Below are 13,174 nucleotides of genomic sequence, written 5' to 3'. Positions count from 1 at the left end.
AAATCTTTACGTGTGTTCGGATTTTCTTTAATATGTGCAACCTCTTTAACACATAATAGAGTATTCTGTCAAACACTGAAATCGCTCATCGGATTCTCCTCGAGAATTCATGACGTTTCTTGTATGGCTTGCCAATGAATCATCATGCTCTCATGCATATGATTCACTATTGGACATATGCATGATTATTCTAATGGCGGAAACATTAGTTACTAATAATCATGAGATCAACCGTTCATAGGTTCAATGAACGACCATGACTGCTAATGGAAATTCCATCTACATGAATAACCTATGTGTATGTTGATACGATGTGTATCTCTTAATACTAATCCAATATTTCTTGATGTAATTAGATTCATCATAGTCCATATTCATCCAGAATTGAAAACTCAAATACTTCTTTGTGAAAGAAGGTATTAGCTCGTCATTCTTCAATGAGTGATGAGTTGTAAACATTCAAAGGATGATGGCTCCCACTAAATTCCATGTCTTCACATGATAATTTTAAACTCCCACTTAATTCCACATGTTTCGAAATTGATTACTTAATCGAAAACATTTCAAAATTGGAATGTATGTTGCTTTTGCAAAGTTATTAAGATGAAGCCATATATGTTCCCATCATATCCTTTCAAAATTCCTATTTCGAAGAGGTCTCATCTTAACGTTATGGAAAGAGATTTTAAATCTCTAACACATTCATGTCATAATGATGTGTGGCAATGTCATTTATTAAATATAAGTAATATCTAATACACGTCCTTCAAAATATCCCATTTAGAAAGAGGTTTAACCAATTCATTTTCATAATGCGGTTAAGTAATGACATTTGCGAGGTTAAAAACTTAGCTATAGAGGATATCGGTATATCAATCCTTGCAATTCGTTCATAACTAGTATGTTACTTTGATTCATTTATGCTCTTAAGTAAATCTCAAGGTTGAAACTATTGGTCAAAATTTTTCATAAACTAGTCAGAACTCTTGTTAAGACTTTACATAAGTCATTTTTTCTTCCAAAGCTTTCTTTTGGTCTCCTCGTGTATTAATCTTGAGAACATACTCTTATGACTACATTACTTGGTCTCTTAAGTCATATAGAACTTACTTGAGACCATAGATCTCATATATTTGGGTACACTATGTGAATAGATATACCTTCATTCAAATCATTCTCTCTTGCGTAGATCTCATTTACACAAGTACACAAATTTATCATGTGTTGCGTCCTCATTTTTCTGCCACTCTATCTTTAGAATAAATACACTATAGAATCAAAGATAACATATGAGACACAAATAATGATGTTGAAGTATAAGGAGAAATATCTCATAGATCGACTAATAGTTTTAGATTTCGCAAGTGTACTTGGTGATTGACAATCCTTTAAGAGAGTTCATATACTTAAAATCACTTTGTAAATGATCATACACAAGCCTTAAGCATGTGGACATATAATGAATCCCGTCATTATATTTGTCTATTAGATCACTTTAAGTTATATGTTTCTAAGAACAAGCATTTAAACATGAATTTTAGAACAAAAGGATAAAATGATAAAACGGGTGACTTGGGTTGCAAACCAAGTCACCATTATCCAAAATACAACCAATTATCCAAAATACCTTTCCATGTCGAACACGGAAACTTAAGGTTCTAAAAATCCAAAACATAATTTAAAATAAGACAATAAAAAGCGAAGCTCCATGAAAGCTATTCCTAGTTCCTTAATGGTTTCTTAAGTTTGCTTTTCTTTTCCTTTGTCTTTGCTTGGTGGAGGCCCTATTTACAATAAAAAGGGAGATACATTATCACAACTTTGTATCACAATACCATAGTTGAATTAGAAACATAAAAGAAAGGATAGTCATTTACCTACTGGAGTAATCTTTCCAGCCTTAATATCACCAAGGTATTTGGAACAATTTCTTTTCCAATGTCCCATACCATTACAATAATGGCATTTATCAAGAGGACCCGTCTTGATTTTCGATGTGCTAGCATCATTAGCTTTAGCTTTGGTGAAAGTGGGAGCTTGCTTCTTACCCTTCCTCCCATTCTTCTTGAACTTCCCCTTACTCTTAGTGCTTATGTTAAGCACATCCTTTGGAGGGTTCACATTTAACCCCATGTCCTTTTTGGCTTGCACAAGTAACTTGTGCAATTCTCCAAGAGACACATCCTTGTCTTGCATGTTAAAATTCACCCGGAATTGAACATATGCTTTGACTTTGGACAAGGAGTGTAGAATCCTATCTACAATGAGTTCTTTGGGGATTTCAACCTTTTGAATCTTCAAGGTCTCGACAAGCTCCATAAGTTGGAGCATATGAGGGTAACCTTTTGGCCCTCTTTGAAGTCGAGATCAAAGAATGCCGCGGCCGCCGAATATTGGACAATCCGCGGAGTTTGTGAAAACATTGTCACAAGCTTGGAGTAAATCTCATTAGCGTTGCCCATTTTAATGGCTCTCCTTTGGAGATCCGCCTCCATCGCAAATATCAAGACATTTTTCATTGCGGTGGACTCCTTTTGGTAAGCCTCATATGCTTCCCTAGCGGTGGCGGTCGACCTAGTAGTAGGTTCGGGTGGAGAGGCCTCGGTAAGGTAACGAAGCTTGTCGTCACCTTGGGCGCCTAATTTGAGTTGGGCATCCCAATCGGAGAAATTTGACCCATTCTTTTCAAGTTTACATCGATCCATGAAGGATCGGACCCAAGATGAATTAGCGAGAGGCGTGGCGTTAGGGGTTGGTGTTGCCATTTGTTATGAGAAAAAGAAGTGGTCTACAAAACAAAATAGAAGGAGTAAAACAAATGTCGTTTTAATAATAATACTCGTAAAAATTTATAATTTAAACAAGTTTTATGCATTTTTCTAGTGACCTCTACCCAACTAGATAAATGATTCCAAGACCCAAATTCATATCGACTTAGGCACGGTATGGCCGATGAAACCCTTATCAATATAACCCGGTGGATTAACGTTTTAATCGATTCTACTTTTAGAACTCTTGGTCGATAAAATTACTTTAATAATTATCTATAGCCCGAAACACATGCAACTACGGTCACGAATACTTCCGTTGAGCTCAATCCAAATTTTGAATAAATGTGTCCATGATCCAAATCCACATCAACTTGGGCACGGTATGGCCGATGAAACCCTCATTAACATGAACTCGGTGGATAAACATTCATCACCCACTTCCCCTACGTAACAAGGTTTGTACCCCGGTAGGGCCGAGTGCACTCCCTCGCGAAATAGGTTTTCATGGTTTCTACTATTTGGTAAGGCTATGTCTCAATTAATTGTTTTAGCGAGAGGTCATGTCAATATATTATCTATCACGTTTTAAGTGAACTAAAGCGGTGAACTACGATAATTCTAATTGACACGGTCGATAAACTCGATGAAAGAAGATGCATGTTTTAGTTATGGCGATTTAGCGATGCATGCGACATATAAATAAAATGCAAACATAAAATAAATCCAAGTATGGCCTTCCTAGAAAAGAAAAACTATTTAACTATTACATATTCGGAAACCAACTCCATTGCCATCTTGAAGAAATCCGTCTTTGGGAACTCCGAAATGAATAAAATTACATAATAAATTACATAATTTCCTATTATACATTTGTAACTAAATAAAATAAATCTATTAAATTACAAAACGGTGATACGAGATCACAATAAATTACAACCGAATCGATAATCCCATACATTTCGGGAAATACCAATAAAAAACTAAGGCCATACTAAGTAAAAATTACATAATTCAAAAATTACATAAATTAAAATTATGACAATCATAAAGAAAATGCCGCATTATAATATGTATGAACATGCCCAATTTTACGCTAAATCGCCTTTAATTAGCCAATATCGTATATTACTTGGTTTTTACGGATTTGCGTGATATCAACATTTTATAATCACAAAAATTACATAAATTCATATTTATGCATAAGTTAATTACCCTAACCTCTTAGGACTCAAAATTTAGTCTTCACTAATTATTTGACCATAATTAACTCATATTTCTAAAATTTGTTCATTAATGGACTTAAAAATTATAAAAATAAGCTATAAACTTCAAATAAATCACAAAATTTTAAATAAATTTGAAATTTGAAATTTAAACTCATGAACATTCTGGAAAAAAACCATGACACTCATAATGTTCAAATACTTAGGTTAAAAATTACGAAATTTATCCGGAAAAACAATGTTGTGGTTTATCGGTTTTAACTAAAATAATCATAAAAACATGTGAAAAATTATACACATCAACTTTTCAATTTTAGATCTGAAAAAGATAATAAAATTCAACATATAATGTTTTTCCTTAGTCATAGAGTATGTTTTATTAATATTTCACTAATAAAGTCACTATTCATGCTATTTTTGTTCAAAAATCCATAAATCATGCAAAAAGACTTCACTATAGCCTATTATTTTACACACATCTTGTAAAATTACATGTGACAACATACTAAATTTCTATGACCAGATTCGAAATTTATCTCATATTAACCTATTTTTCACTTAAATCCGATTTTAAAAATGAAAAATCCATTTTTCGAGCGTAAGAAGTCCAAAAATTATGAACATTTACAGGTCATCTCAAAATAATACATGTGACAACATATCCAAAAATCACTGGAAAATTCGAAGTTTAGCTAATTTTAGTCTGAAAATGACATTTTTACTCATAAAATCATATTTTAATGCCATTATTGTGTAATATGAACAATAAAAATCCATAAAATAACCAAAATATCCTAAAAACATTTTAGGATCAGAAACTTTAACATACAAAAATTAATTTTGTGATATATCATAATAACACAAATTATACAAGTTTTATATGTTAATCTTTATAACTCGGGAAAACTTTTAACCGATTTGCATGCAAACAACCATGGCTCTAATACCAATTGAAGAAAAAGTAGATCTATATACCTAACATATTCATATATGTTCTATTTTAATTTGTCATAAAATTAATAAATGATCTTATGCATGCAAACTTATAAACAAAATAAAGAAGAAGCATTCATCCTTACATTGGAAATTCGGTTTAAATGGGCACAAGAGAGATCACCTTCTCTCTTGTTCTTGTGCTTTTCTTTTGGATGAACAAAGACCCAAGTGTAGGATCTCTCCCAAGGATTAATACCCAAAGCACACTCTTAATTAAAATTAATATTATGAATACTAGTAAAATATTAATTTATCATAAAATTGACCTCAAAATATTATAAAACTCCTTAATATTTCGGTTTATGGGAGGGGGAAGAAGGAAGCTTTTTATCTCTCTAAAATTTTAATTTTAGGTGAATTAAGAATGAATGATACACTAACTACATTTTAGTGTATATTAGGTAAAAATAAGATGAAAAACCAAAGTGGTTTTTCATCTCATAAAACCGGGTGGAAGGGGGGATTAGAGGGAGCCAATGCATGCTTGAGTTGTTCTTCACAATGAGCATTAGGGTTGCATGGCTAGTTTAGTAGGTAATCATTGTGTTTACCACTCACATTATAAACACAATATTATCCTTAATCCTCCCTTAATTTCGGTACATATAGATAATATGGACTCCATATTATCTTTGTCAAAATGTCAATTTGTCTTATGTCACATGTCATATGTTACATAAATTTGTTATGTATTTTTAACATATTAAAAATCAACGTATTAATAAAAATACGTCATATACAAAAATCGACTTAGTAATTCATAATTACTTGTACCAAAATGTTTTACCAATTATAAATCACAACAATTTGTATTTATAATAATTCATTCAAATTTAATTGTTTCCTTAAACAATTATTTCATCTGAGTAATGATACAATTCGATTACTCAGACCGTATCTCATTTAATCAAATTTCAATGAGATACGTAAATAATACTTCCAAAATCTTCCGTCAATTTTAAATAATTTAATTGACTCGTAACGTTATACGATCAATTAAATGATCAATTAAGAGTGGTGCTCTATAGGTATGACCTAGGGGATCAACTGATCACCACCGTCGCACGACAATAATGTCAAACTCTAGTCAGCCAATCATTACCGATATGTGTGGACCAGTTGACAGTAAAAATACTTCCCAAACGTATTCTTTTAAAATGAGAATTAAACATGTGATCATTATGATCAACAATTGTGATCTTATTATTGTCGGAGGACACATATTCCAACATGATAATCGGGTCGTGTCGGGTCGTTTCGGGTCGGGTTTGCTCGGGTTCGGGTCGAGTCAGACTTGCCAGCTCTATAAACATGTAATTTTTAATGAAGTACCTTGTATTGTCCAATTTGTTTATCATTTCCTCGGGTTACCGAGATGGTAACACTTATATTTAATCATGAATGTCTTGCTAAATGCTCCTACTTAAATGGGGTGTTACCATCTTCGTAACTCGAGGCAATGATAATCAAATCAACAATAATAAAGTACTTTAATACAAATGTTACAACATTAATTGAAACTGTCTTAAAAATAGCGAAAATCATGATTTAATAACCCGATTACATGTTTGTCAATAATTTGTCGTAACTCAAAATAGAAAAACTATTGTCTGACATGACGCTAGACCAAATCGTGAGACTAGACTCGACATAGACTCCGTCATCTCGGCCCAAGTCCCAGCATAGCATCCACATCAACCTGCTAAATTAACCTTCTCGCTATACAATCGGAAATTATCTAATGGATCAACACATGTCACCCCGGAAATTGGTGATAATTGACACAAGACGCAAACACGTCAACCACTGGTTGAGTAGGGATATAAACATCAATGAAATGCATAATTAACGATAATGTAAACATATATATAATACTGTAACAACCATGAGGAAATAACTCAACAAAATGAGTGACCAGTCTCCCGTCTCATACAGGCCAACCGCCACCCCTGTCAGTAAGTATGGCACAACTCCCTGTCACCGTGCTCATACCAAATGGTACACTCCTTGTCACCATACCAGCTTAATCATATTAAACCACCTTATACACTAGCACAATTTTAGTCGATCGACTAAAGGATCACACGCACCATTGCCTGCTACAACTCGCATCTATACACAATTTGCAACCGAGTTTATATAAACAACAGCACATAAAGGAGGCGAGTAAGATATCCCTACCTTAACAACAAAGACCCCGCAACAACAAGATAATCAATTGGCGAGAACCGCTCCTCTATGAATACACCGCCTAATATACATTATACAATAGTGCATAATCAACAAAGATACAATACAATGCAATTACGAAGGCAACAATCACGAAACCCCTACCCTAAGTCACGGTTTGGCCACGGCCTGGCCATGGCTCGGTCACAGCTTGGCCATGACCAAGGCAACCTAAGACTCACTTCAATCAATGATAAATTAAATAAATTAATTAGACTGCCCAAACCCGATTTTGGACACCCATTATATGATTATGCGATTAGGGCACACCTACAAGATTGGCAATAGGGCATAAACAACAAGAAATAAGAGATTGAATGATTAGCTTGTGTACGTGGATATGTTGTTTTTAATGACAAAAGTGTGTTATGGTGGTGGGATGGGGTTTATATAAGTCTAGCGTAAAAATTAGAATCTTGCGTAAAGCTCCATCTGATTGGACTTAGTCGATCGACAAAGAAAGTCAGTCGATCGACTAAACTCTCCCTTGCGTCAAAATCCCAACTTTGCCAAACTCTGTTTTAGTCGATCGACCCATAATACCAGTCGATTGACTAAAACCCTTATATAAACCAAAAACCATCCATAAAAGCACTATAGAAGACAACTCCGCTTCACTTAGTTTATCCAAATGACGGGTATTTCAGCATCAATCGGGCATAAAACTCGCTGTAATTTCAGCTTGTAAACCGTCTTTACTTGAGCTTAAAACCCGTCAAAATATTAGCATAAAACATGGGCATGATATTCATCTTAATAGCATTGTAAACTTGTTGCAAATGGGCATGTAACGTCACTATTTCAGCATAGAAATGAACCTGTCTTAGCTTAGCAAGAATATGACTCTTCACAATAACAAGTGACGTGGGCATGAAAATAACGGTATTCACATGGGATTATTTCCACTTGAAATTCGCTTTCTATGACTCAGAACTTAAAATATAAGCTAGGCACGTGGACTTGAGCTTAAATACTCGTAAATAGCTCTGCTTTACACGGGATACTTCAAAAAATAGGAAATTTCACGAGAAAACCGCTTCATAACCTAACATAAAAGCACACAAAGTACTTCCAAGACGGTATTAGCTCAAATAATCGCTCCAAGGAGCGAGAATTAATTATAAAACGAGCTAAAATAAGGGAGGAAAAGTATATATAAATTAGGCCTATCCAACTCGCCCAAGCTAATACCCTGCTTGTCCCCAAGCAAGCACACAATATGACAAGGACAAGGGTACAAGCAACAACCAATCCATCCAAATGCAATCCCCTCAAAGCTTTAAAGCATAATGAATCAAATTAAATCCCGTAACAACATGGGCATAGGGAAATTGCAATACATGGATGATATTTACACGACCGCGTAGCACTAAGGACTTTATTTAAACTTTTCGGCTCTCGCATGATCTTTTGACATTGAACTCTTGTGGTTCACTCAAGCACACATTTATATGTAAAAGGAGATTTGTATGAGTGACACTCTCCTAACTTCGACTCATGAGAATACGCCCGCAATCTAATATGGTAATCATTCCAAGACCACAAGTCAAAAAAATCAAATGCAAGCATAGAAAGTAGCCAAAGGTAAAGAGAAGGTTAAGGGCAATGGTTAAGAAGGGGGGACAAATGAATTCTAGAATGTGGAACTAAGTCAAGCGAGCAACTAACCAAGAAGTGCACGGAAGCTCAATCCAAATCCCAAACCCATCCCAAGAAGGAGGCATGAAGTCAAAAGCAATATATTGACTTCTTCTCATGACAAAACAAGTGTAAACTTCCCAAAAATTATTATAAACAACATGGAAGCTACTTCACAAAACCTCTTCTTCTCTTTTCTTTTCAACAAATTCAATTTCAAGCTTCTTTCTTTTTCATTTCTCAAGGTTTTTTCAATTCTTTTCAATTCTTTTCCATCTTTCCTTTTTTTTTCTTTTGTCTTTCGATTCTTTTTTTCTCTCACATCATTTCTCCTTTTTCCAACAACTCACTTTCTTTCAATTTCAAGAACTAACAGAAATCATTAATTCCGCCTAACCAAGCTCACTATGACACAAAATGAATAATATTTAAATGAGCACCTAAACACTAATGATAAAGCTACTAACTCAACATATTAGGCAAGTTTTGAATGTAGGTAGATATAAGTCAATGTGTATAAGGGGTGATTTTGGGCAACAAAGTTAAAGTGAATGGCTTCAAATGCTTAGCAAATCATGAATGTAATGCTCATAAGAAGTGGAATAAAGACCATACTTGTGCGTTTTGATGTAACACACCCCACAAGGAGACATACACATACCTAAGTGGGACCGATTATAGATGCACCGGTCCAAGGAGGCTCTACCTTTCAATTTTCGTAAATTGTCAAAGTCAAGATCAAGCCTAATAGGTCCAAATTCCATCCCCCACCCATTATGTCAAGACATCCTCATGTATGCTAAATCCCGTCAATATAGCGTGAATCATTAGCTTCAAAGCTACAATATGAGAAATGCAAAGAAGAATGACATAATGCAAAGGACATATGGGTGGACACAACATGACACATTTTATGAAAATTTTCAATTTTTAAGGGTTTTTCAAATATGAGAAAGCAATAAACTAGACCAACTAAATCCCTCCCCCAAGTTAGAACAACACATTGTCCCCAATGTGTAAAACAAAGAAGGACAAACAGTAAGGGGAAATGGGGTTGACACATGCGAAAATAAAGGAAGGGAAAGAAAGCATACAAAAGTGTAGAAACTTCCCCCGAGCTATCTTGAGAACGAGGACAAGGTCCAATCCGTGCACTAAGGTACCTGCAAAGAACAAGCTACTACAAGACTAAACATAGCAAAAAGTTTTATATTCTAAGCTATTACAACAAAAACATATTGTCCAAAAAACGGTACATTGTCTCAAAAGCAATAGAATGTTCAAAAGCTACAACTAAAACACGGGTTGCCTCCCGAGAAGCGAAATTTAATGTCTTGCTAGACATCCACTTCTTTATCAAAATCAACCTTTGTCTTTGAGCTCACCATCTTCCAAGCTCTCTTTCATGGCCTTCTTCACATTCTCCGTCCAAGCTAAACTTTTCCAAGAACATCCCCTCCTAGCACTCGTAGCATTAGTGCTCTTAGAATTCTCATCTGCAAAACAATCAACACCAATATCTACCTCCAGCGGATCCGTCAGTAAGGATCGTGGTATAGAAGAAGCAATATAAGAATCCACAGTGTTAAGTAAATAACAAGACTCTTGTAACATTGGGCTCCTAATGGTATTGCTTTTGGTAAAGGTAACCTAGTCATTGCCCACCTCCAAGGTCAACTTCCCATTTTTTACATCAATTACCGCGCTCGCGGTGTGCAAAAATAGCCTTCCCAAAATGATTGGGATTTGTGAGTCCTCGGCCATATCAAGAATTAAGAAGTCAACGGGTATGAAAAACTTACCAACTTTAACGGGTACATCTTCTAAGACACCTATAGGTTGCTTTATCGAATGGTCCGCCTTTTGCAATTTGATATTTGTGCATTTCAAAGCACCCATGTTAAGTTTTTCAAAAATAGAAAATGGCATGACACTTACACCAGAACCTAGGTCACAAAGGACCTTATCAATGGTATATGTGTCAATAGTGCAAGGAATAGAATAGCGGGGTCCTTAAGCTTAGGGGACATTTATTTACAATAGTTCACTACACTTTTCGGTGAAAGCTACGGTCTCTACTTAAACGAAGGATCTCTTTTTGGTGAGGATTTCTTTCATGAACTTTGAATAACAAGGGACTTGGGAGAGCAATTCAACAAATGGAACAGTAACTTGTAAATTCTTAACAACATCCAAGAACTTACCAAACTTACTCTCATCCCTGTTCTTGGCTAGGCGGTGTGGAAATAGCACTTGAATCTTAATGGGAGTTTTGGGCTCCTTCACCTTGGCAATGGGAATCTCCTCTTCAATATCTTCCACAATAGGCTCATCACCAGCCTTCTTTTGAGAACCTTCCCCAAGCTTAGAATATTTCTTTGCCACCTCATAATCTATCGTCAAAGATGGCTCGTCGTAGCTCTTCCCACACCTCAAATGAATGGCATTAACGATGCCATGAATGGGTCTCTCACCTTGATGTGATAATTGACCTTGTTGTCTTTGAGCATTAGAAGTGGCAAGTTGGACAATTTGAGTCTCCAACATTTTGATAGTTGCGTCTTTAGCTTGATCGCTCTTTTGCATTTGGATTTGCATTTGGTTGATCATGCTCTCTTGTGCCTTAACCATTTGCATCATAATAGCCTTAAGTTTACTCACACCTTGGTCATTTTGATGGTAAGTGGAGGATTGACCTTGAAATTTTTGTTGGAATTGGGGTTGGAGAACTTATTGTTGTTGGATAATTTGAGGCCTTTGTGCTTGGAAACTCGGTAGGTTTATTGGTCTTTGGTGAGGCACAAATTGTTCATGATGAGAAGCAAGCACATTTGAGTTCTTGTAGAAGATGGGATTTTGAGCTTGGAAAACATTGGCTTATTGTAAAGCATTTTCACAATATTGGGCAACATGCCCCACACCTCTACAAAGGTCACACGAAGGATTGACTTGACTTGACATTGCATTCACTTGGTGAGTAGAACTGGAGCCGTGAGAGCTCTCAAATTTTTTAGATAGAAGGGTCACTTTAGCATGTAATATTGCCACATTTGGATCCTCTTGCTTAGCCTTTAATGGATTTGCACTCCCTGAATTGACAGCCGTAGAATCAATAGTAGCATGTGCAATATATGTATCAATTTGATCAAACCGCCCATTGTTGGCGGAGTTAAGGATGCAGCGAGAATCGGAATAACAACCATTGCAGAAGGTGAGAGCCAAAAACCAAGGATCTAACCCATGATGAGGGAACTCTCCTTGCAATTCCATATACCTCTCCCATGCTTTAAATAAGCTCTCGTCACCCCCTTGTCGGAAATCGGTGATTTGGATTCTCAAAAGGGCAGTCTTTTCCAGAGAGAAGTACTTTTGGTTGATTGCAAGAGCCAAGCTATTCCAATCCGTGATGCCCATGGAAACTTTGTCAATGCTATTGATCCATAGCTTAGCCTTATCCGTCAAAGAGAAATAGAACATAATCTCCCGTAATTGATCTTGCGTGAAACCCGGTTGCCTTATCATTGAGCAATAATCAAAACAGTTTTGGATGTGAAAGTTGGGATCTTCAAGAGGACCTCCACCAAATTGGCGTTTCTCAATTAGGCTAATGAAGGCCGATTTGATCTCAAAATTCGCCGCTACAATATTGGTGGTGGAGATACCCTTAGGGAGCATTTCGGCGGTGGGCTTGGAATGGTCGGATAAGCATACCATTTTCTTTGGAACTTGTGGTGGAGATAATGGTGAGGAAGGAGTAGTGGCTTCCTCTTCTTCAAGAGCTTGATAATTGGCATGGATGTGAGCCAAACTATCGGAATTGGAAGAATTTGCTAGCTCTTTGATAGTGTACGGTGAAAGGTTCTCTCGGGTTCCAGATCAATAGGAAATGGTTAACCCAAATGAGAAGACCTGCACATAAGACTAAAACTACAAGAAGATGGTAGGAACGGTCCCAAGGAACAAGTGTTTCCCGAGACAAATAAAAACAGGGTAAAATTCAATAACTATAAAGCAACAAACCGTGCTCCCCGGCAACGGCGCCAAAATTTGACAGGGTCTTTGCGTACCAAAATCAAAGATAAAATACCCTATGCTAGGCTAACAACAAATTAATGTAGTTAGGGAAGTAGGGGTCGATCTCAGACAGACGGTAGTTGATATAATGGTTGTCATGGGTCGAATTTTATCGAGGTCGGTTTATGAGTTTGGTTTGTAAAATAAAGCGATAAACAAGAAGAAAATTATAACAATATAAAGTGGAATCTAGGGATACGTGTTTCACATGTAAACTAGCATAATCATATTGTCAAATACGGG

At 35.9% G+C, this 13,174-nt stretch overlaps 1 non-coding gene across 1 annotated transcript; it reads left to right on the top strand.

Moving 5' to 3' along the window:
* Window positions 1–12,092: 12,092 nt before the first annotated feature.
* LOC141636022 (small nucleolar RNA R71) lies at window positions 12,093–12,202 on the top strand. The gene has a single exon (XR_012540666.1). It is a non-coding gene; the product is annotated as a small nucleolar RNA R71 (small nucleolar RNA).
* Window positions 12,203–13,174: the final 972 nt, after the last annotated feature.

The sequence above is a fragment of the Silene latifolia genome, chromosome Y (assembly GCF_048544455.1).
Source record: "Silene latifolia isolate original U9 population chromosome Y, ASM4854445v1, whole genome shotgun sequence".
NCBI lineage: Eukaryota > Viridiplantae > Streptophyta > Magnoliopsida > Caryophyllales > Caryophyllaceae > Silene > Silene latifolia.
Note: the sequence above shows the minus strand (reverse complement) of the source record. Positions and strands in the feature narration are given on the sequence as shown.